The sequence below is a fragment of the Phyllobates terribilis genome, unplaced genomic scaffold (genome assembly GCF_046119375.1).
Source record: "Phyllobates terribilis strain yellow unplaced genomic scaffold, ASM4611937v1 Scaffold_123__1_contigs__length_5148117, whole genome shotgun sequence".
In the NCBI taxonomy this organism is placed as follows: domain Eukaryota; kingdom Metazoa; phylum Chordata; class Amphibia; order Anura; family Dendrobatidae; genus Phyllobates; species Phyllobates terribilis.
Window position 1 is genome coordinate 1556946 of NW_027362883.1, and position 21884 is coordinate 1578829.

Genomic DNA, 21884 nt, shown 5'->3' on the forward strand with positions numbered 1-21884 from the left:
ATTGCAGCAGCAGCAAGCCGAAAAGTGCAGGCATGTAAGGGATCTAGAGGTTGACAACATGTCTTCTTAACGGGAGTCCAGGAGCTCATCTCCACAAATGGACTTTTCAGGATCCTTGGGTGGCTCCGTAGTTTGAAACCAATTCTGGTTATCGCTTCTCGGCCTTTTGGCTAAGATCAAGTGTAGTATCTGTTCTTATCAGTTTAATATCTGATACGTCCCCTATCTGGGGACCATATATTAAATGGATTTTTAGAACAGGGAGATGGAAAAAGAGCTTGCTCTGTCCACTCCACGCATTGACCTGGTATTGCAGTATCTCCAGGACCGGTGCACCCCTTCTTTAATGCAGTTTCTAAAATCAGAAAGAATTGAATTCAATGTTTTTTGTTCATTTTGCTTGTTTGTCGGATTTTGGGATGGACTCTTTGGCTTTGCTTTTCTTCTCCTCATTGGATTTTTCATGTTCAAAGTTGCAGAAGCCAGATTACAAGCTCATTTTGGTTCAACTTCAGCAACTGTGCATTGCATTGCCATGTAATGTGATGCAATGCTATCTTTCTAGCTCTCCCTTTTTACTTCCTTTTGGATAAACAGACATATTAGGCAAGCATTTTGGAGCTTTCACCTAAATAACTACAGGTGGTGAGATAAGCTGCACAATATAATTGACCTTTCAGTATATTGTTGCACACACACCATCTATTTAGCAAATGCCCTTGTTATCAACAGCAGCCTTTTAAACTCACCTGAGCTAACAGGTATGTGCGCTGGTTACTCTGCTGCGCTTAAAATTTCTTTTTTGGTTTGCTACAATGCCTTTTCTGAAACGTTGTCTCCTTCTGCTGGAACACTGACTTCTTTCATTTAATGCCTGCAGACTATAAAAGAGAACCCAACCCAAAAAGTTTGGTTGATTAGTCTGTGGCATTCTGTTAAACTGTTGCTTATGGCGGTCTCTGTGAGCTTCTCAGCGACATTCAGCCAGCCAGGTATCCTGCCTGCAGTAGATGGAATGTGGCAATGGAACGCTGGCTGCGCGTGTCATAATAGGCTCTGAGCCTTTATATACCTGTGCACAGCAGCAGCCACCTTCAGTCTGCTGCTGGACAGCCAGCAGCAGCAGCAGCAGGAGAGGTATGTAATCAGGAGCCCTCCTGCTAAGGGTAGACAGCTGCTCGTTCCACCCCACCCCCCGCCTTAATTGGTTCTCCTCCCTTCCAACGGTGTTGAGGCGGGTGGGAACAACAGGGGGTGAAGGTGCTGTGTTTAAAGAGGTGGAGTTATGCAGATCTAAAACGCGTGGATTGCAGCAGCAGCAAGCCGAAAAGTGCAGGCATGTAAGGGATCTAGAGGTTGACAACATGTCTTCTTAACGGGAGTCCAGGAGCTCATCTCCACAAATGGACTTTTCAGGATCCTTGGGTGGCTCCGTAGTTTGAAACCAATTCTGGTTATCGCTTCTCGGCCTTTTGGCTAAGATCAAGTGTAGTATCTGTTCTTATCAGTTTAATATCTGATACGTCCCCTATCTGGGGACCATATATTAAATGGATTTTTAGAACAGGGAGATGGAAAAAGAGCTTGCTCTGTCCACTCCACGCATTGACCTGGTATTGCAGTATCTCCAGGACCGGTGCACCCCTTCTTTAATGCAGTTTCTAAAATCAGAAAGAATTGAATTCAATGTTTTTTGTTCATTTTGCTTGTTTGTCGGATTTTGGGATGGACTCTTTGGCTTTGCTTTTCTTCTCCTCATTGGATTTTTCATGTTCAAAGTTGCAGAAGCCAGATTACAAGCTCATTTTGGTTCAACTTCAGCAACTGTGCATTGCATTGCCATGTAATGTGATGCAATGCTATCTTTCTAGCTCTCCCTTTTTACTTCCTTTTGGATAAACAGACATATTAGGCAAGCATTTTGGAGCTTTCACCTAAATAACTACAGGTGGTGAGATAAGCTGCACAATATAATTGACCTTTCAGTATATTGTTGCACACACACCATCTATTTAGCAAATGCCCTTGTTATCAACAGCAGCCTTTTAAACTCACCTGAGCTAACAGGTATGTGCGCTGGTTACTCTGCTGCGCTTAAAATTTCTTTTTTGGTTTGCTACAATGCCTTTTCTGAAACGTTGTCTCCTTCTGCTGGAACACTGACTTCTTTCATTTAATGCCTGCAGACTATAAAAGAGAACCCAACCCAAAAAGTTTGGTTGATTAGTCTGTGGCATTCTGTTAAACTGTTGCTTATGGCGGTCTCTGTGAGCTTCTCAGCGACATTCAGCCAGCCAGGTATCCTGCCTGCAGTAGATGGAATGTGGCAATGGAACGCTGGCTGCGCGTGTCATAATAGGCTCTGAGCCTTTAATACCTGTGCACAGCAGCAGCCACCTTCAGTCTGCTGCTGGACAGCCAGCAGCAGCAGCAGCAGGAGAGGTATGTAATCAGGAGCCCTCCTGCTAAGGGTAGACAGCTGCTCGTTCCACCCCACCCCCCGCCTTAATTGGTTCTCCTCCCTTCCAACGGTGTTGAGGCGGGTGGGAACAGCAGGGGGTGAAGGTGCTGTGTTTAAAGAGGTGGAGTTATGCAGATCTAAAACGCGTGGATTGCAGCAGCAGCAAGCCGAAAAGTGCAGGCATGTAAGGGATCTAGAGGTTGACAACATGTCTTCTTAACGGGAGTCCAGGAGCTCATCTCCACAAATGGACTTTTCAGGATCCTTGGGTGGCTCCGTAGTTTGAAACCAATTCTGGTTATCGCTTCTCGGCCTTTTGGCTAAGATCAAGTGTAGTATCTGTTCTTATCAGTTTAATATCTGATACGTCCCCTATCTGGGGACCATATATTAAATGGATTTTTAGAACAGGGAGATGGAAAAAGAGCTTGCTCTGTCCACTCCACGCATTGACCTGGTATTGCAGTATCTCCAGGACCGGTGCACCCCTTCTTTAATGCAGTTTCTAAAATCAGAAAGAATTGAATTCAATGTTTTTTGTTCATTTTGCTTGTTTGTCGGATTTTGGGATGGACTCTTTGGCTTTGCTTTTCTTCTCCTCATTGGATTTTTCATGTTCAAAGTTGCAGAAGCCAGATTACAAGCTCATTTTGGTTCAACTTCAGCAACTGTGCATTGCATTGCCATGTAATGTGATGCAATGCTATCTTTCTAGCTCTCCCTTTTTACTTCCTTTTGGATAAACAGACATATTAGGCAAGCATTTTGGAGCTTTCACCTAAATAACTACAGGTGGTGAGATAAGCTGCACAATATAATTGACCTTTCAGTATATTGTTGCACACACACCATGTATTTAGCAAATGCCCTTGTTATCAACAGCAGCCTTTTAAACTCACCTGAGCTAACAGGTATGTGCGCTGGTTACTCTGCTGCGCTTAAAATTTCTTTTTTGGTTTGCTACAATGCCTTTTCTGAAACGTTGTCTCCTTCTGCTGGAACACTGACTTCTTTCATTTAATGCCTGCAGACTATAAAAGAGAACCCAACCCAAAAAGTTTGGTTGATTAGTCTGTGGCATTCTGTTAAACTGTTGCTTATGGCGGTCTCTGTGAGCTTCTCAGCGACATTCAGCCAGCCAGGTATCCTGCCTGCAGTAGATGGAATGTGGCAATGGAACGCTGGCTGCGCGTGTCATAATAGGCTCTGAGCCTTTATATACCTGTGCACAGCAGCAGCCACCTTCAGTCTGCTGCTGGACAGCCAGCAGCAGCAGCAGCAGGAGAGGTATGTAATCAGGAGCCCTCCAGCTAAGGGTAGACAGCTGCTCGTTCCACCCCACCCCCCGCCTTAATTGGTTCTCCTCCCTTCCAACGGTGTTGAGGCGGGTGGGAACAGCAGGGGGTGAAGGTGCTGTGTTTAAAGAGGTGGAGTTATGCAGATCTAAAACGCGTGGATTGCAGCAGCAGCAAGCCGAAAAGTGCAGGCATGTAAGGGATCTAGAGTTTGACAACATGTCTTCTTAACGGGAGTCCAGGAGCTCATCTCCACAAATGGACTTTTCAGGATCCTTGGGTGGCTCCGTAGTTTGAAACCAATTCTGGTTATCGCTTCTCGGCCTTTTGGCTAAGATCAAGTGTAGTATCTGTTCTTATCAGTTTAATATCTGATACGTCCCCTATCTGGGGACCATATATTAAATGGATTTTTAGAACAGGGAGATGGAAAAAGAGCTTGCTCTGTCCACTCCACGCATTGACCTGGTATTGCAGTATCTCCAGGACCGGTGCACCCATTCTTTAATGCAGTTTCTAAAATCAGAAAGAATTGAATTCAATGTTTTTTGTTCATTTTGCTTGTTTGTCGGATTTTGGGATGGACTCTTTGGCTTTGCTTTTCTTCTCCTCATTGGATTTTTCATGTTCAAAGTTGCAGAAGCCAGATTACAAGCTCATTTTGGTTCAACTTCAGCAACTGTGCATTGCATTGCCATGTAATGTGATGCAATGCTATCTTTCTAGCTCTCCCTTTTTACTTCCTTTTGGATAAACAGACATATTAGGCAAGCATTTTGGAGCTTTCACCTAAATAACTACAGGTGGTGAGATAAGCTGCACAATATAATTGACCTTTCAGTATATTGTTGCACACACACCATCTATTTAGCAAATGCCCTTGTTATCAACAGCAGCCTTTTAAACTCACCTGAGCTAACAGGTATGTGCGCTGGTTACTCTGCTGCGCTTAAAATTTCTTTTTTGGTTTGCTACAATGCCTTTTCTGAAACGTTGTCTCCTTCTGCTGGAACACTGACTTCTTTCATTTAATGCCTGCAGACTATAAAAGAGAACCCAACCCAAAAAGTTTGGTTGATTAGTCTGTGGCATTCTGTTAAACTGTTGCTTATGGCGGTCTCTGTGAGCTTCTCAGCGACATTCAGCCAGCCAGGTATCCTGCCTGCAGTAGATGGAATGTGGCAATGGAACGCTGGCTGCGCGTGTCATAATAGGCTCTGAGCCTTTATATACCTGTGCACAGCAGCAGCCACCTTCAGTCTGCTGCTGGACAGCCAGCAGCAGCAGCAGCAGGAGAGGTATGTAATCAGGAGCCCTCCTGCTTAGGGTAGACAGCTGCTCGTTCCACCCCAACCCCCGCCTTAATTGGTTCTCCTCCCTTCCAACGGTGTTGAGGCGGGTGGGAACAGCAGGGGGTGAAGGTGCTGTGTTTAAAGAGGTGGAGTTATGCAGATCTAAAACGCGTGGATTGCAGCAGCAGCAAGCCGAAAAGTGCAGGCATGTAAGGGATCTAGAGGTTGACAACATGTCTTCTTAACGGGAGTCCAGGAGCTCATCTCCACAAATGGACTTTTCAGGATCCTTGGGTGGCTCCGTAGTTTGAAACCAATTCTGGTTATCGCTTCTCGGCCTTTTGGCTAAGATCAAGTGTAGTATCTGTTCTTATCAGTTTAATATCTGATACGTCCCCTATCTGGGGACCATATATTAAATGGATTTTTAGAACAGGGAGATGGAAAAAGAGCTTGCTCTGTCCACTCCACGCATTGACCTGGTATTGCAGTATCTCCAGGACCGGTGCACCCCTTCTTTAATGCAGTTTCTAAAATCAGAAAGAATTGAATTCAATGTTTTTTGTTCATTTTGCTTGTTTGTCGGATTTTGGGATGGACTCTTTGGCTTTGCTTTTCTTCTCCTCATTGGATTTTTCATGTTCAAAGTTGCAGAAGCCAGATTACAAGCTCATTTTGGTTCAACTTCAGCAACTGTGCATTGCATTGCCATGTAATGTGATGCAATGCTATCTTTCTAGCTCTCCCTTTTTACTTCCTTTTGGATAAACAGACATATTAGGCAAGCATTTTGGAGCTTTCACCTAAATAACTACAGGTGGTGAGATAAGCTGCACAATATAATTGACCTTTCAGTATATTGTTGCACACACACCATCTATTTAGCAAATGCCCTTGTTATCAACAGCAGTCTTTTAAACTCACCTGAGCTAACAGGTATGTGCGCTGGTTACTCTGCTGCGCTTAAAATTTCTTTTTTGGTTTGCTACAATGCCTTTTCTGAAACGTTGTCTCCTTCTGCTGGAACACTGACTTCTTTCATTTAATGCCTGCAGACTATAAAAGAGAACCCAACCCAAAAAGTTTGGTTGATTAGTCTGTGGCATTCTGTTAAACTGTTGCTTATGGCGGTCTCTGTGAGCTTCTCAGCGACATTCAGCCAGCCAGGTATCCTGCCTGCAGTAGATGGAATGTGGCAATGGAACGCTGGCTGCGCGTGTCATAATAGGCTCTGAGCCTTTATATACCTGTGCACAGCAGCAGCCACCTTCAGTCTGCTGCTGGACAGCCAGCAGCAGCAGCAGCAGGAGAGGTATGTAATCAGGAGCCCTCCTGCTAAGGGTAGACAGCTGCTCGTTCCACCCCACCCCCCGCCTTAATTGGTTCTCCTCCCTTCCAACGGTGTTGAGGCGGGTGGGAACAGCAGGGGGTGAAGGTGCTGTGTTTAAAGAGGTGGAGTTATGCAGATCTAAAACGCGTGGATTGCAGCAGCAGCAAGCCGAAAAGTGCAGGCATGTAAGGGATCTAGAGGTTGACAACATGTCTTCTTAACGGGAGTCCAGGAGCTCATCTCCACAAATGGACTTTTCAGGATCCTTGGGTGGCTCCGTAGTTTGAAACCAATTCTGGTTATCGCTTCTCGGCCTTTTGGCTAAGATCAAGTGTAGTATCTGTTCTTATCAGTTTAATATCTGATACGTCCCCTATCTGGGGACCATATATTAAATGGATTTTTAGAACAGGGAGATGGAAAAAGAGCTTGCTCTGTCCACTCCACGCATTGACCTGGTATTGCAGTATCTCCAGGACCGGTGCACCCCTTCTTTAATGCAGTTTCTAAAATCAGAAAGAATTGAATTCAATGTTTTTTGTTCATTTTGCTTGTTTGTCGGATTTTGGGATGGACTCTTTGGCTTTGCTTTTCTTCTCCTCATTGGATTTTTCATGTTCAAAGTTGCAGAAGCCAGATTACAAGCTCATTTTGGTTCAACTTCAGCAACTGTGCATTGCATTGCCATGTAATGTGATGCAATGCTATCTTTCTAGCTCTCCCTTTTTACTTCCTTTTGGATAAACAGACATATTAGGCAAGCATTTTGGAGCTTTCACCTAAATAACTACAGGTGGTGAGATAAGCTGCACAATATAATTGACCTTTCAGTATATTGTTGCACACACACCATCTATTTAGCAAATGCCCTTGTTATCAACAGCAGCCTTTTAAACTCACCTGAGCTAACAGGTATGTGCGCTGGTTACTCTGCTGCGCTTAAAATTTCTTTTTTGGTTTGCTACAATGCCTTTTCTGAAACGTTGTCTCCTTCTGCTGGAACACTGACTTCTTTCATTTAATGCCTGCAGACTATAAAAGAGAACCCAACCCAAAAAGTTTGGTTGATTAGTCTGTGGCATTCTGTTAAACTGTTGCTTATGGCGGTCTCTGTGAGCTTCTCAGCGACATTCAGCCAGCCAGGTATCCTGCCTGCAGTAGATGGAATGTGGCAATGGAACGCTGGCTGCGCGTGTCATAATAGGCTCTGAGCCTTTATATACCTGTGCACAGCAGCAGCCACCTTCAGTCTGCTGCTGGACAGCCAGCAGCAGCAGCAGCAGGAGAGGTATGTAATCAGGAGCCCTCCTGCTTAGGGTAGACAGCTGCTCGTTCCACCCCAACCCCCGCCTTAATTGGTTCTCCTCCCTTCCAACGGTGTTGAGGCGGGTGGGAACAGCAGGGGGTGAAGGTGCTGTGTTTAAAGAGGTGGAGTTATGCAGATCTAAAACGCGTGGATTGCAGCAGCAGCAAGCCGAAAAGTGCAGGCATGTAAGGGATCTAGAGGTTGACAACATGTCTTCTTAACGGGAGTCCAGGAGCTCATCTCCACAAATGGACTTTTCAGGATCCTTGGGTGGCTCCGTAGTTTGAAACCAATTCTGGTTATCGCTTCTCGGCCTTTTGGCTAAGATCAAGTGTAGTATCTGTTCTTATCAGTTTAATATCTGATACGTCCCCTATCTGGGGACCATATATTAAATGGATTTTTAGAACAGGGAGATGGAAAAAGAGCTTGCTCTGTCCACTCCACGCATTGACCTGGTATTGCAGTATCTCCAGGACCGGTGCACCCCTTCTTTAATGCAGTTTCTAAAATCAGAAAGAATTGAATTCAATGTTTTTTGTTCATTTTGCTTGTTTGTCGGATTTTGGGATGGACTCTTTGGCTTTGCTTTTCTTCTCCTCATTGGATTTTTCATGTTCAAAGTTGCAGAAGCCAGATTACAAGCTCATTTTGGTTCAACTTCAGCAACTGTGCATTGCATTGCCATGTAATGTGATGCAATGCTATCTTTCTAGCTCTCCCTTTTTACTTCCTTTTGGATAAACAGACATATTAGGCAAGCATTTTGGAGCTTTCACCTAAATAACTACAGGTGGTGAGATAAGCTGCACAATATAATTGACCTTTCAGTATATTGTTGCACACACACCATCTATTTAGCAAATGCCCTTGTTATCAACAGCAGTCTTTTAAACTCACCTGAGCTAACAGGTATGTGCGCTGGTTACTCTGCTGCGCTTAAAATTTCTTTTTTGGTTTGCTACAATGCCTTTTCTGAAACGTTGTCTCCTTCTGCTGGAACACTGACTTCTTTCATTTAATGCCTGCAGACTATAAAAGAGAACCCAACCCAAAAAGTTTGGTTGATTAGTCTGTGGCATTCTGTTAAACTGTTGCTTATGGCGGTCTCTGTGAGCTTCTCAGCGACATTCAGCCAGCCAGGTATCCTGCCTGCAGTAGATGGAATGTGGCAATGGAACGCTGGCTGCGCGTGTCATAATAGGCTCTGAGCCTTTATATACCTGTGCACAGCAGCAGCCACCTTCAGTCTGCTGCTGGACAGCCAGCAGCAGCAGCAGCAGGAGAGGTATGTAATCAGGAGCCCTCCTGCTAAGGGTAGACAGCTGCTCGTTCCACCCCACCCCCCGCCTTAATTGGTTCTCCTCCCTTCCAACGGTGTTGAGGCGGGTGGGAACAGCAGGGGGTGAAGGTGCTGTGTTTAAAGAGGTGGAGTTATGCAGATCTAAAACGCGTGGATTGCAGCAGCAGCAAGCCGAAAAGTGCAGGCATGTAAGGGATCTAGAGGTTGACAACATGTCTTCTTAACGGGAGTCCAGGAGCTCATCTCCACAAATGGACTTTTCAGGATCCTTGGGTGGCTCCGTAGTTTGAAACCAATTCTGGTTATCGCTTCTCGGCCTTTTGGCTAAGATCAAGTGTAGTATCTGTTCTTATCAGTTTAATATCTGATACGTCCCCTATCTGGGGACCATATATTAAATGGATTTTTAGAACAGGGAGATGGAAAAAGAGCTTGCTCTGTCCACTCCACGCATTGACCTGGTATTGCAGTATCTCCAGGACCGGTGCACCCCTTCTTTAATGCAGTTTCTAAAATCAGAAAGAATTGAATTCAATGTTTTTTGTTCATTTTGCTTGTTTGTCGGATTTTGGGATGGACTCTTTGGCTTTGCTTTTCTTCTCCTCATTGGATTTTTCATGTTCAAAGTTGCAGAAGCCAGATTACAAGCTCATTTTGGTTCAACTTCAGCAACTGTGCATTGCATTGCCATGTAATGTGATGCAATGCTATCTTTCTAGCTCTCCCTTTTTACTTCCTTTTGGATAAACAGACATATTAGGCAAGCATTTTGGAGCTTTCACCTAAATAACTACAGGTGGTGAGATAAGCTGCACAATATAATTGACCTTTCAGTATATTGTTGCACACACACCATCTATTTAGCAAATGCCCTTGTTATCAACAGCAGCCTTTTAAACTCACCTGAGCTAACAGGTATGTGCGCTGGTTACTCTGCTGCGCTTAAAATTTCTTTTTTGGTTTGCTACAATGCCTTTTCTGAAACGTTGTCTCCTTCTGCTGGAACACTGACTTCTTTCATTTAATGCCTGCAGACTATAAAAGAGAACCCAACCCAAAAAGTTTGGTTGATTAGTCTGTGGCATTCTGTTAAACTGTTGCTTACGGCGGTCTCTGTGAGCTTCTCAGCGACATTCAGCCAGCCAGGTATCCTGCCTGCAGTAGATGGAATGTGGCAATGGAACGCTGGCTGCGCGTGTCATAATAGGCTCTGAGCCTTTATATACCTGTGCACAGCAGCAGCCACCTTCAGTCTGCTGCTGGACAGCCAGCAGCAGCAGCAGCAGGAGAGGTATGTAATCAGGAGCCCTCCTGCTAAGGGTAGACAGCTGCTCGTTCCACCCCACCCCCCGCCTTAATTGGTTCTCCTCCCTTCCAACGGTGTTGAGGCGGGTGGGAACAGCAGGGGGTGAAGGTGCTGTGTTTAAAGAGGTGGAGTTATGCAGATCTAAAACGCGTGGATTGCAGCAGCAGCAAGCCGAAAATTGCAGGCATGTAAGGGATCTAGAGGTTGACAACATGTCTTCTTAACGGGAGTCCAGGAGCTCATCTCCACAAATGGACTTTTCAGGATCCTTGGGTGGCTCCGTAGTTTGAAACCAATTCTGGTTATCGCTTCTCGGCCTTTTGGCTAAGATCAAGTGTATTATCTGTTCTTATCAGTTTAATATCTGATACGTCCCCTATCTGGGGACCATATATTAAATGGATTTTTAGAACAGGGAGATGGAAAAAGAGCTTGCTCTGTCCACTCCACGCATTGACCTGGTATTGCAGTATCTCCAGGACCGGTGCACCCCTTCTTTAATGCAGTTTCTAAAATCAGAAAGAATTGAATTCAATGTTTTTTGTTCATTTTGCTTGTTTGTCGGATTTTGGGATGGACTCTTTGGCTTTGCTTTTCTTCTCCTCATTGGATTTTTCATGTTCAAAGTTGCGGAAGCCAGATTACAAGCTCATTTTGGTTCAACTTCAGCAACTGTGCATTGCATTGCCATGTAATGTGATGCAATGCTATCTTTCTAGCTCTCCCTTTTTACTTTCTTTTGGATAAACAGACATATTAGGCAAGCATTTTGGAGCTTTCACCTAAATAACTACAGGTGGTGAGATAAGCTGCACAATATAATTGACCTTTCAGTATATTGTTGCACACACACCATCTATTTAGCAAATGCCCTTGTTATCAACAGCAGCCTTTTAAACTCACCTGAGCTAACAGGTATGTGCGCTGGTTACTCTGCTGCGCTTAAAATTTCTTTTTTGGTTTGCTACAATGCCTTTTCTGAAACGTTGTCTCCTTCTGCTGGAACACTGACTTCTTTCATTTAATGCCTGCAGACTATAAAAGAGAACCCAACCCAAAAAGTTTGGTTGATTAGTCTGTGGCATTCTGTTAAACTGTTGCTTATGGCGGTCTCTGTGAGCTTCTCAGCGACATTCAGCCAGCCAGGTATCCTGCCTGCAGTAGATGGAATGTGGCAATGGAACGCTGGCTGCGCGTGTCATAATAGGCTCTGAGCCTTTATATACCTGTGCACAGCAGCAGCCACCTTCAGTCTGCTGCTGGACAGCCAGCAGCAGCAGCAGCAGGAGAGGTATGTAATCAGGAGCCCTCCTGCTAAGGGTAGACAGCTGCTCGTTCCACCCCACCCCCCGCCTTAATTGGTTCTCCTCCCTTCCAACGGTGTTGAGGCGGGTGGGAACAGCAGGGGGTGAAGGTGCTGTGTTTAAAGAGGTGGAGTTATGCAGATCTAAAACGCGTGGATTGCAGCAGCAGCAAGCCGAAAAGTGCAGGCATGTAAGGGATATAGAGGTTGACAACATGTCTTCTTAACGGGAGTCCAGGAGCTCATCTCCACAAATGGACTTTTCAGGATCCTTGGGTGGCTCCGTAGTTTGAAACCAATTCTGGTTATCGCTTCTCGGCCTTTTGGCTAAGATCAAGTGTAGTATCTGTTCTTATCAGTTTAATATCTGATACGTCCCCTATCTGGGGACCATATATTAAATGGATTTTTAGAACAGGGAGATGGAAAAAGAGCTTGCTCTGTCCACTCCACGCATTGACCTGGTATTGCAGTATCTCCAGCACCGGTGCACCCCTTCTTTAATGCAGTTTCTAAAATCAGAAAGAATTGAATTCAATGTTTTTTGTTCATTTTGCTTGTTTGTCGGATTTTGGGATGGACTCTTTGGCTTTGCTTTTCTTCTCCTCATTGGATTTTTCATGTTCAAAGTTGCAGAAGCCAGATTACAAGCTCATTTTGGTTCAACTTCAGCAACTGTGCATTGCATTGCCATGTAATGTGATGCAATGCTATCTTTCTAGCTCTCCCTTTTTACTTCCTTTTGGATAAACAGACATATTAGGCAAGCATTTTGGAGCTTTCACCTAAATAACTACAGGTGGTGAGATAAGCTGCACAATATAATTGACCTTTCAGTATATTGTTGCACACACACCATCTATTTAGCAAATGCCCTTGTTATCAACAGCAGCCTTTTAAACTCACCTGAGCTAACAGGTATGTGCGCTGGTTACTCTGCTGCGCTTAAAATTTCTTTTTTGGTTTGCTACAATGCCTTTTCTGAAACGTTGTCTCCTTCTGCTGGAACACTGACTTCTTTCATTTAATGCCTGCAGACTATAAAAGAGAACCCAACCCAAAAAGTTTGGTTGATTAGTCTGTGGTATTCTGTTAAACTGTTGCTTATGGCGGTCTCTGTGAGCTTCTCAGCGACATTCAGCCAGCCAGGTATCCTGCCTGCAGTAGATGGAATGTGGCAATGGAACGCTGGCTGCGCGTGTCATAATAGGCTCTGAGCCTTTATATACCTGTGCACAGCAGCAGCCACCTTCAGTCTGCTGCTGGACAGCCAGCAGCAGCAGCAGCAGGAGAGGTATGTAATCAGGAGCCCTCCTGCTAAGGGTAGACAGCTGCTCGTTCCACCCCACCCCCCGCCTTAATTGGTTCTCCTCCCTTCCAACGGTGTTGAGGCGGGTGGGAACAGCAGGGGTGAAGGTGCTGTGTTTAAAGAGGTGGAGTTATGCAGATCTAATACGCGTGGATTGCAGCAGCAGCAAGCCGAAAAGTGCAGGCATGTAAGGGATCTAGAGGTTGACAACATGTCTTCTTAACGGGAGTCCAGGAGCTCATCTCCACAAATGGACTTTTCAGGATCCTTGGGTGGCTCCGTAGTTTGAAACCAATTCTGGTTATCGCTTCTCGGCCTTTTGGCTAAGATCAAGTGTAGTATCTGTTCTTATCAGTTTAATATCTGATACGTCCCCTATCTGGGGACCATATATTAAATGGATTTTTAGAACAGGGAGATGGAAAAAGAGCTTGCTCTGTCCACTCCACGCATTGACCTGGTATTGCAGTATCTCCAGGACCGGTGCACCCCTTCTTTAATGCAGTTTCTAAAATCAGAAAGAATTGAATTCAATGTTTTTTGTTCATTTTGCTTGTTTGTCGGATTTTGGGATGGACTCTTTGGCTTTGCTTTTCTTCTCCTCATTGGATTTTTCATGTTCAAAGTTGCAGAAGCCAGATTACAAGCTCATTTTGGTTCAACTTCAGCAACTGTGCATTGCATTGCCATGTAATGTGATGCAATGCTATCTTTCTAGCTCTCCCTTTTTACTTCCTTTTGGATAAACAGACATATTAGGCAAGCATTTTGGAGCTTTCACCTAAATAACTACAGGTGGTGAGATAAGCTGCACAATATAATTGACCTTTCAGTATATTGTTGCACACACACCATCTATTTAGCAAATGCCCTTGTTATCAACAGCAGCCTTTTAAACTCACCTGAGCTAACAGGTATGTGCGCTGGTTACTCTGCTGCGCTTAAAATTTCTTTTTTGGTTTGCTACAATGCCTTTTCTGAAACGTTGTCTCCTTCTGCTGGAACACTGACTTCTTTCATTTAATGCCTGCAGACTATAAAAGAGAACCCAACCCAAAAAGTTTGGTTGATTAGTCTCTGGCATTCTGTTAAACTGTTGCTTATGGCGGTCTCTGTGAGCTTCTCAGCGACATTCAGCCAGCCAGGTATCCTGCCTGCAGTAGATGGAATGTGGCAATGGAACGCTGGCTGCGCGTGTCATAATAGGCTCTGAGCCTTTATATACCTGTGCACAGCAGCAGCCACCTTCAGTCTGCTGCTGGACAGCCAGCAGCAGCAGCAGCAGGAGAGGTATGTAATCAGGAGCCCTCCTGCTAAGGGTAGACAGCTGCTCGTTCCACCCCACCCCCCGCCTTAATTGGTTCTCCTCCCTTCCAATGGTGTTGAGGCGGGTGGGAACAGCAGGGGGTGAAGGTGCTGTGTTTAAAGAGGTGGAGTTATGCAGATCTAAAACGCGTGGATTGCAGCAGCAGCAAGCCGAAAAGTGCAGGCATGTAAGGGATCTAGAGGTTGACAACATGTCTTCTTAACGGGAGTCCAGGAGCTCATCTCCACAAATGGACTTTTCAGGATCCTTGGGTGGCTCCGTAGTTTGAAACCAATTCTGGTTATCGCTTCTCGGCCTTTTGGCTAAGATCAAGTGTAGTATCTGTTCTTATCAGTTTAATATCTGATACGTCCCCTATCTGGGGACCATATATTAAATGGATTTTTAGAACAGGGAGATGGAAAAAGAGCTTGCTCTGTCCACTCCACGCATTGACCTGGTATTGCAGTATCTCCAGGACCGGTGCACCCCTTCTTTAATGCAGTTTCTAAAATCAGAAAGAATTGAATTCAATGTTTTTTGTTCATTTTGCTTGTTTGTCGGATTTTGGGATGGACTCTTTGGCTTTGCTTTTCTTCTCCTCATTGGATTTTTCATGTTCAAAGTTGCAGAAGCCAGATTACAAGCTCATTTTGGTTCAACTTCAGCAACTGTGCATTGCATTGCCATGTAATGTGATGCAATGCTATCTTTCTAGCTCTCCCTTTTTACTTTCTTTTGGATAAACAGACATATTAGGCAAGCATTTTGGAGCTTTCACCTAAATAACTACAGGTGGTGAGATAAGCTGCACAATATAATTGACCTTTCAGTATATTGTTGCACACACACCATCTATTTAGCAAATGCCCTTGTTATCAACAGCAGCCTTTTAAACTCACCTGAGCTAACAGGTATGTGCGCTGGTTACTCTGCTGCGCTTAAAATTTCTTTTTTGGTTTGCTACAATGCCTTTTCTGAAACGTTGTCTCCTTCTGCTGGAACACTGACTTCTTTCATTTAATGCCTGCAGACTATAAAAGAGAACCCAACCCAAAAAGTTTGGTTGATTAGTCTGTGGCATTCTGTTAAACTGTTGCTTATGGCGGTCTCTGTGAGCTTCTCAGCGACATTCAGCCAGCCAGGTATCCTGCCTGCAGTAGATGGAATGTGGCAATGGAACGCTGGCTGCGCGTGTCATAATAGGCTCTGAGCCTTTATATACCTGTGCACAGCAGCAGCCACCTTCAGTCTGCTGCTGGACAGCCAGCAGCAGCAGCAGCAGGAGAGGTATGTAATCAGGAGCCCTCCTGCTAAGGGTAGACAGCTGCTCGTTCCACCCCACCCCCCGCCTTAATTGGTTCTCCTCCCTTCCAACGGTGTTGAGGCGGGTGGGAACAGCAGGGGGTGAAGGTGCTGTGTTTAAAGAGGTGGAGTTATGCAGATCTAAAACGCGTGGATTGCAGCAGCAGCAAGCCGAAAAGTGCAGGCATGTAAGGGATCTAGAGGTTGACAACATGTCTTCTTAACGGGAGTCCAGGAGCTCATCTCCACAAATGGACTTTTCAGGATCCTTGGGTGGCTCCGTAGTTTGAAACCAATTCTGGTTATCGCTTCTCGGCCTTTTGGCTAAGATCAAGTGTAGTATCTGTTCTTATCAGTTTAATATCTGATACGTCCCCTATCTGGGGACCATATATTAAATGGATTTTTAGAACAGGGAGATGGAAAAAGAGCTTGCTCTGTCCACTCCACGCATTGACCTGGTATTGCAGTATCTCCAGGACCGGTGCACCCCTTCTTTAATGCAGTTTCTAAAATCAGAAAGAATTGAATTCAATGTTTTTTGTTCATTTTGCTTGTTTGTCGGATTTTGGGATGGACTCTTTGGCTTTGCTTTTCTTCTCCTCATTGGATTTTTCATGTTCAAAGTTGCAGAAGCCAGATTACAAGCTCATTTTGGTTCAACTTCAGCAACTGTGCATTGCATTGCCATGTAATGTGATGCAATGCTATCTTTCTAGCTCTCCCTTTTTACTTCCTTTTGGATAAACAGACATATTAGGCAAGCATTTTGGAGCTTTCACCTAAATAACTACAGGTGGTGAGATAAGCTGCACAATATAATTGACCTTTCAGTATATTGTTGCACACACACCATCTATTTAGCAAATGCCCTTGTTATCAACAGCAGCCTTTTAAACTCACCTGAGCTAACAGGTATGTGCGCTGGTTACTCTGCTGCGCTTAAAATTTCTTTTTTGGTTTGCTACAATGCCTTTTCTGAAACGTTGTCTCCTTCTGCTGGAACACTGACTTCTTTCATTTAATGCCTGCAGACTATAAAAGAGAACCCAACCCAAAAAGTTTGGTTGATTAGTCTGTGGCATTCTGTTAAACTGTTGCTTATGGCGGTCTCTGTGAGCTTCTCAGCGACATTCAGCCAGCCAGGTATCCTGCCTGCAGTAGATGGAATGTGGCAATGGAACGCTGGCTGCGCGTGTCATAATAGGCTCTGAGCCTTTATATACCTGTGCACAGCAGCAGCCACCTTCAGTCTGCTGCTGGACAGCCAGCAGCAGCAGCAGCAGGAGAGGTATGTAATCAGGAGCCCTCCTGCTAAGGGTAGACAGCTGCTCGTTCCACCCCACCCCCCGCCTTAATTGGTTCTCCTCCCTTCCAACGGTGTTGAGGCGGGTGGGAACAGCAGGGGGTGAAGGTGCTGTGTTTAAAGAGGTGGAGTTATGCAGATCTAAAACGCGTGGATTGCAGCAGCAGCAAGCCGAAAAGTGCAGGCATGTAAGGGATCTAGAGGTTGACAACATGTCTTCTTAACGGGAGTCCAGGAGCTCATCTCCACAAATGGACTTTTCAGGATCCTTGGGTGGCTCCGAAGTTTGAAACCAATTCTGGTTATCGCTTCTCGGCCTTTTGGCTAAGATCAAGTGTAGTATCTGTTCTTATCAGTTTAATATCTGATACGTCCCCTATCTGGGGACCATATATTAAATGGATTTTTAGAACAGGGAGATGGAAAAAGAGCTTGCTCTGTCCACTCCACGCATTGACCTGGTATTGCAGTATCTCCAGGACCGGTGCACCCCTTCTTTAATGCAGTTTCTAAAATCAGAAAGAATTGAATTCAATGTTTTTTGTTCATTTTGCTTGTTTGTCGGATTTTGGGATGGACTCTTTGGCTTTGCTTTTCTTCTCCTCATTGGATTTTTCATGTTCAAAGTTGCAGAAGCCAGATTACAAGCTCATTTTGGTTCAACTTCAGCAACTGTGCATTGCATTGCCATGTAATGTGATGCAATGCTATCTTTCTAGCTCTCCCTTTTTACTTCCTTTTGGATAAACAGACATATTAGGCAAGCATTTTGGAGCTTTCACCTAAATAACTACAGGTGGTGAGATAAGCTGCACAATATAATTGACCTTTCAGTATATTGTTGCACACACACCATCTATTTAGCAAATGCCCTTGTTATCAACAGCAGCCTTTTAAACTCACCTGAGCTAACAGGTATGTGCGCTGGTTACTCTGCTGCGCTTAAAATTTCTTTTTTGGTTTGCTACAATGCCTTTTCTGAAACGTTGTCTCCTTCTGCTGGAACACTGACTTCTTTCATTTAATGCCTGCAGACTATAAAAGAGAACCCAACCCAAAAAGTTTGGTTGATTAGTCTGTGGCATTCTGTTAAACTGTTGCTTATGGCGGTCTCTGTGAGCTTCTCAGCGACATTCAGCCAGCCAGGTATCCTGCCTGCAGTAGATGGAATGTGGCAATGGAACGCTGGCTGCGCGTGTCATAATAGGCTCTGAGCCTTTATATACCTGTGCACAGCAGCAGCCACCTTCAGTCTGCTGCTGGACAGCCAGCAGCAGCAGCAGCAGGAGAGGTATGTAATCAGGAGCCCTCCTGCTAAGGGTAGACAGCTGCTCGTTCCACCCCACCCCCCGCCTTAATTGGTTCTCCTCCCTTCCAACGGTGTTGAGGCGGGTGGGAACAGCAGGGGGTGAAGGTGCTGTGTTTAAAGAGGTGGAGTTATGCAGATCTAAAACGCGTGGATTGCAGCAGCAGCAAGCCGAAAAGTGCAGGCATGTAAGGGATCTAGAGGTTGACAACATGTCTTCTTAACGGGAGTCCAGGAGCTCATCTCCACAAATGGACTTTTCAGGATCCTTGGGTGGCTCCGTAGTTTGAAACCAATTCTGGTTATCGCTTCTCGGCCTTTTGGCTAAGATCAAGTGTAGTATCTGTTCTTATCAGTTTAATATCTGATACGTCCCCTATCTGGGGACCATATATTAAATGGATTTTTAGAACAGGGAGATGGAAAAAGAGCTTGCTCTGTCCACTCCACGCATTGACCTGGTATTGCAGTATCTCCAGGACCGGTGCACCCCTTCTTTAATGCAGTTTCTAAAATCAGAAAGAATTGAATTCAATGTTTTTTGTTCATTTTGCTTGTTTGTCGGATTTTGGGATGGACTCTTTGGCTTTGCTTTTCTTCTCCTCATTGGATTTTTCATGTTCAAAGTTGCAGAAGCCAGATTACAAGCTCATTTTGGTTCAACTTCAGCAACTGTGCATTGCATTGCCATGTAATGTGATGCAATGCTATCTTTCTAGCTCTCCCTTTTTACTTCCTTTTGGATAAACAGACATATTAGGCAAGCATTTTGGAGCTTTCACCTAAATAACTACAGGTGGTGAGATAAGCTGCACAATATAATTGACCTTTCAGTATATTGTTGCACACACACCATCTATTTAGCAAATGCCCTTGTTATCAACAGCAGCCTTTTAAACTCACCTGAGCTAACAGGTATGTGCGCTGGTTACTCTGCTGCGCTTAAAATTTCTTTTTTGGTTTGCTACAATGCCTTTTCTGAAACGTTGTCTCCTTCTGCTGGAACACTGACTTCTTTCATTTAATGCCTGCAGACTATAAAAGAGAACCCAACCCAAAAAGTTTGGTTGATTAGTCTGTGGCATTCTGTTAAACTGTTGCTTATGGCGGTCTCTGTGAGCTTCTCAGCGACATTCAGCCAGCCAGGTATCCTGCCTGCAGTAGATGGAATGTGGCAATGGAACGCTGGCTGCGCGTGTCATAATAGGCTCTGAGCCTTTATATACCTGTGCACAGCAGCAGGCACCTTCAGTCTGCTGCTGGACAGCCAGCAGCAGCAGCAGCAGGAGAGGTATGTAATCAGGAGCCCTCCTGCTAAGGGTAGACAGCTGCTCGTTCCACCCCACCCCCCGCCTTAATTGGTTCTCCTCCCTTCCAACGGTGTTGAGGCGGGTGGGAACAGCAGGGGGTGAAGGTGCTGTGTTTAAAGAGGTGGAGTTATGCAGATCTAAAACGCGTGGATTGCAGCAGCAGCAAGCCGAAAAGTGCAGGCATGTAAGGGATCTAGAGGTTGACAACATGTCTTCTTAACGGGAGTCCAGGAGCTCATCTCCACAAATGGACTTTTCAGGATCCTTGGGTGGCTCCGTAGTTTGAAACCAATTCTGGTTATCGCTTCTCGGCCTTTTGGCTAAGATCAAGTGTAGTATCTGTTCTTATCAGTTTAATATCTGATACGTCCCCTATCTGGGGACCATATATTAAATGGATTTTTAGAACAGGGAGATGGAAAAAGAGCTTGCTCTGTCCACTCCACGCATTGACCTGGTATTGCAGTATCTCCAGGACCGGTGCACCCCTTCTTTAATGCAGTTTCTAAAATCAGAAAGAATTGAATTCAATGTTTTTTGTTCATTTTGCTTGTTTGTCGGATTTTGGGATGGACTCTTTGGCTTTGCTTTTCTTCTCCTCATTGGATTTTTCATGTTCAAAGTTGCAGAAGCCAGATTACAAGCTCATTTTGGTTCAACTTCAGCAACTGTGCATTGCATTGCCATGTAATGTGATGCAATGCTATCTTTCTAGCTCTCCCTTTTTACTTCCTTTTGGATAAACAGACATATTAGGCAAGCATTTTGGAGCTTTCACCTAAATAACTACAGGTGGTGAGATAAGCTGCACAATATAATTGACCTTTCAGTATATTGTTGCACACACACCATCTATTTAGCAAATGCCCTTGTTATCAACAGCAGCCTTTTAAACTCACCTGAGCTAACAGGTATGTGCGCTGGTTACTCTGCTGCGCTTAAAATTTCTTTTTTGGTTTGCTACAATGCCTTTTCTGAAACGTTGTCTCCTTCTGCTGGAACACTGACTTCTTTCATTTAATGCCTGCAGACTATAAAAGAGAACCCAACCCAAAAAGTTTGGTTGATTAGTCTGTGGCATTCTGTTAATCTGTTGCTTATGGCGGTCTCTGTGAGCTTCTCAGCGACATTCAGCCAGCCAGGTATCCTGCCTGCAGTAGATGGAATGTGGCAATGGAACGCTGGCTGCGCGTGTCATAATAGGCTCTGAGCCTTTATATACCTGTGCACAGCAGCAGCCACCTTCAGTCTGCTGCTGGACAGCCAGCAGCAGCAGCAGCAGGAGAGGTATGTAATCAGGAGCCCTCCTGCTAAGGGTAGACAGCTGCTCGTTCCACCCCACCCCCCGCCTTAATTGGTTCTCCTCCCTTCCAACGGTGTTGAGGCGGGTGGGAACAGCAGGGGGTGAAGGTGCTGTGTTTAAAGAGGTGGAGTTATGCAGATCTAAAACGCGTGGATTGCAGCAGCAGCAAGCCGAAAAGTGCAGGCATGTAAGGGATCTAGAGGTTGACAACATGTCTTCTTAACGGGAGTCCAGGAGCTCATCTCCACAAATGGACTTTTCAGGATCCTTGGGTGGCTCCGTAGTTTGAAACCAATTCTGGTTATCGCTTCTCGGCCTTTTGGCTAAGATCAAGTGTAGTATCTGTTCTTATCAGTTTAATATCTGATACGTCCCCTATCTGGGGACCATATATTAAATGGATTTTTAGAACAGGGAGATGGAAAAAGAGCTTGCTCTGTCCACTCCACGCATTGACCTGGTATTGCAGTATCTCCAGGACCGGTGCACCCCTTCTTTAATGCAGTTTCTAAAATCAGAAAGAATTGAATTCAATGTTTTTTGTTCATTTTGCTTGTTTGTCGGATTTTGGGATGGACTCTTTGGCTTTGCTTTTCTTCTCCTCATTGGATTTTTCATGTTCAAAGTTGCAGAAGCCAGATTACAAGCTCATTTTGGTTCAACTTCAGCAACTGTGCATTGCATTGCCATGTAATGTGATGCAATGCTATCTTTCTAGCTCTCCCTTTTTACTTCCTTTTGGATAAACAGACATATTAGGCAAGCATTTTGGAGCTTTCACCTAAATAACTACAGGTGGTGAGATAAGCTGCACAATATAATTGACCTTTCAGTATATTGTTGCACACACACCATCTATTTAGCAAATGCCCTTGTTATCAACAGCAGCCTTTTAAACTCACCTGAGCTAACAGGTATGTGCGCTGGTTACTCTGCTGCGCTTAAAATTTCTTTTTTGGTTTGCTACAATGCCTTTTCTGAAACGTTGTCTCCTTCTGCTGGAACACTGACTTCTTTCATTTAATGCCTGCAGACTATAAAAGAGAACCCAACCCAAAAAGTTTGGTTGATTAGTCTGTGGCATTCTGTTAAACTGTTGCTTATGGCGGTCTCTGTGAGCTTCTCAGCAACATTCAGCCAGCC

At 44.7% G+C, this 21884-nt stretch overlaps 17 non-coding genes across 17 annotated transcripts; all 17 read left to right on the forward strand.

The window, feature by feature from the left end:
• Positions 1-150: 150 nt before the first annotated feature.
• Positions 151-341, forward strand: LOC141201832 (U2 spliceosomal RNA). The gene has a single exon (XR_012273126.1). It is a non-coding gene; the product is annotated as a U2 spliceosomal RNA (small nuclear RNA).
• Positions 342-1456: 1115 nt separating this feature from the next.
• Positions 1457-1647, forward strand: LOC141201833 (U2 spliceosomal RNA). Its single transcript, XR_012273127.1, has one exon. It is a non-coding gene; the product is annotated as a U2 spliceosomal RNA (small nuclear RNA).
• A 1114-nt stretch (positions 1648-2761) lies between these two features.
• Positions 2762-2952, forward strand: LOC141201834 (U2 spliceosomal RNA). Its single transcript, XR_012273128.1, has one exon. It is a non-coding gene; the product is annotated as a U2 spliceosomal RNA (small nuclear RNA).
• A 1115-nt stretch (positions 2953-4067) lies between these two features.
• LOC141202180 (U2 spliceosomal RNA) lies at positions 4068-4258 on the forward strand. Its single transcript, XR_012273462.1, has one exon. It is a non-coding gene; the product is annotated as a U2 spliceosomal RNA (small nuclear RNA).
• Positions 4259-5373: 1115 nt separating this feature from the next.
• Positions 5374-5564, forward strand: LOC141201835 (U2 spliceosomal RNA). The gene has a single exon (XR_012273129.1). It is a non-coding gene; the product is annotated as a U2 spliceosomal RNA (small nuclear RNA).
• Positions 5565-6679: 1115 nt separating this feature from the next.
• LOC141201836 (U2 spliceosomal RNA) lies at positions 6680-6870 on the forward strand. Its single transcript, XR_012273130.1, has one exon. It is a non-coding gene; the product is annotated as a U2 spliceosomal RNA (small nuclear RNA).
• A 1115-nt stretch (positions 6871-7985) lies between these two features.
• Positions 7986-8176, forward strand: LOC141201838 (U2 spliceosomal RNA). Its single transcript, XR_012273132.1, has one exon. It is a non-coding gene; the product is annotated as a U2 spliceosomal RNA (small nuclear RNA).
• Positions 8177-9291: 1115 nt separating this feature from the next.
• LOC141201839 (U2 spliceosomal RNA) lies at positions 9292-9482 on the forward strand. Its single transcript, XR_012273133.1, has one exon. It is a non-coding gene; the product is annotated as a U2 spliceosomal RNA (small nuclear RNA).
• Positions 9483-10597: 1115 nt separating this feature from the next.
• On the forward strand, positions 10598-10788 carry LOC141202337 (U2 spliceosomal RNA). Its single transcript, XR_012273613.1, has one exon. It is a non-coding gene; the product is annotated as a U2 spliceosomal RNA (small nuclear RNA).
• Positions 10789-11903: 1115 nt separating this feature from the next.
• LOC141202404 (U2 spliceosomal RNA) lies at positions 11904-12094 on the forward strand. The gene has a single exon (XR_012273678.1). It is a non-coding gene; the product is annotated as a U2 spliceosomal RNA (small nuclear RNA).
• Positions 12095-13208: 1114 nt separating this feature from the next.
• Positions 13209-13399, forward strand: LOC141201840 (U2 spliceosomal RNA). The gene has a single exon (XR_012273134.1). It is a non-coding gene; the product is annotated as a U2 spliceosomal RNA (small nuclear RNA).
• Positions 13400-14514: 1115 nt separating this feature from the next.
• On the forward strand, positions 14515-14705 carry LOC141201841 (U2 spliceosomal RNA). Its single transcript, XR_012273135.1, has one exon. It is a non-coding gene; the product is annotated as a U2 spliceosomal RNA (small nuclear RNA).
• A 1115-nt stretch (positions 14706-15820) lies between these two features.
• LOC141201843 (U2 spliceosomal RNA) lies at positions 15821-16011 on the forward strand. The gene has a single exon (XR_012273136.1). It is a non-coding gene; the product is annotated as a U2 spliceosomal RNA (small nuclear RNA).
• A 1115-nt stretch (positions 16012-17126) lies between these two features.
• On the forward strand, positions 17127-17317 carry LOC141201845 (U2 spliceosomal RNA). The gene has a single exon (XR_012273138.1). It is a non-coding gene; the product is annotated as a U2 spliceosomal RNA (small nuclear RNA).
• Positions 17318-18432: 1115 nt separating this feature from the next.
• On the forward strand, positions 18433-18623 carry LOC141201846 (U2 spliceosomal RNA). The gene has a single exon (XR_012273139.1). It is a non-coding gene; the product is annotated as a U2 spliceosomal RNA (small nuclear RNA).
• Positions 18624-19738: 1115 nt separating this feature from the next.
• LOC141201847 (U2 spliceosomal RNA) lies at positions 19739-19929 on the forward strand. The gene has a single exon (XR_012273140.1). It is a non-coding gene; the product is annotated as a U2 spliceosomal RNA (small nuclear RNA).
• A 1115-nt stretch (positions 19930-21044) lies between these two features.
• Positions 21045-21235, forward strand: LOC141201848 (U2 spliceosomal RNA). Its single transcript, XR_012273141.1, has one exon. It is a non-coding gene; the product is annotated as a U2 spliceosomal RNA (small nuclear RNA).
• The last annotated feature ends 649 nt before the right edge of the window (positions 21236-21884 follow it).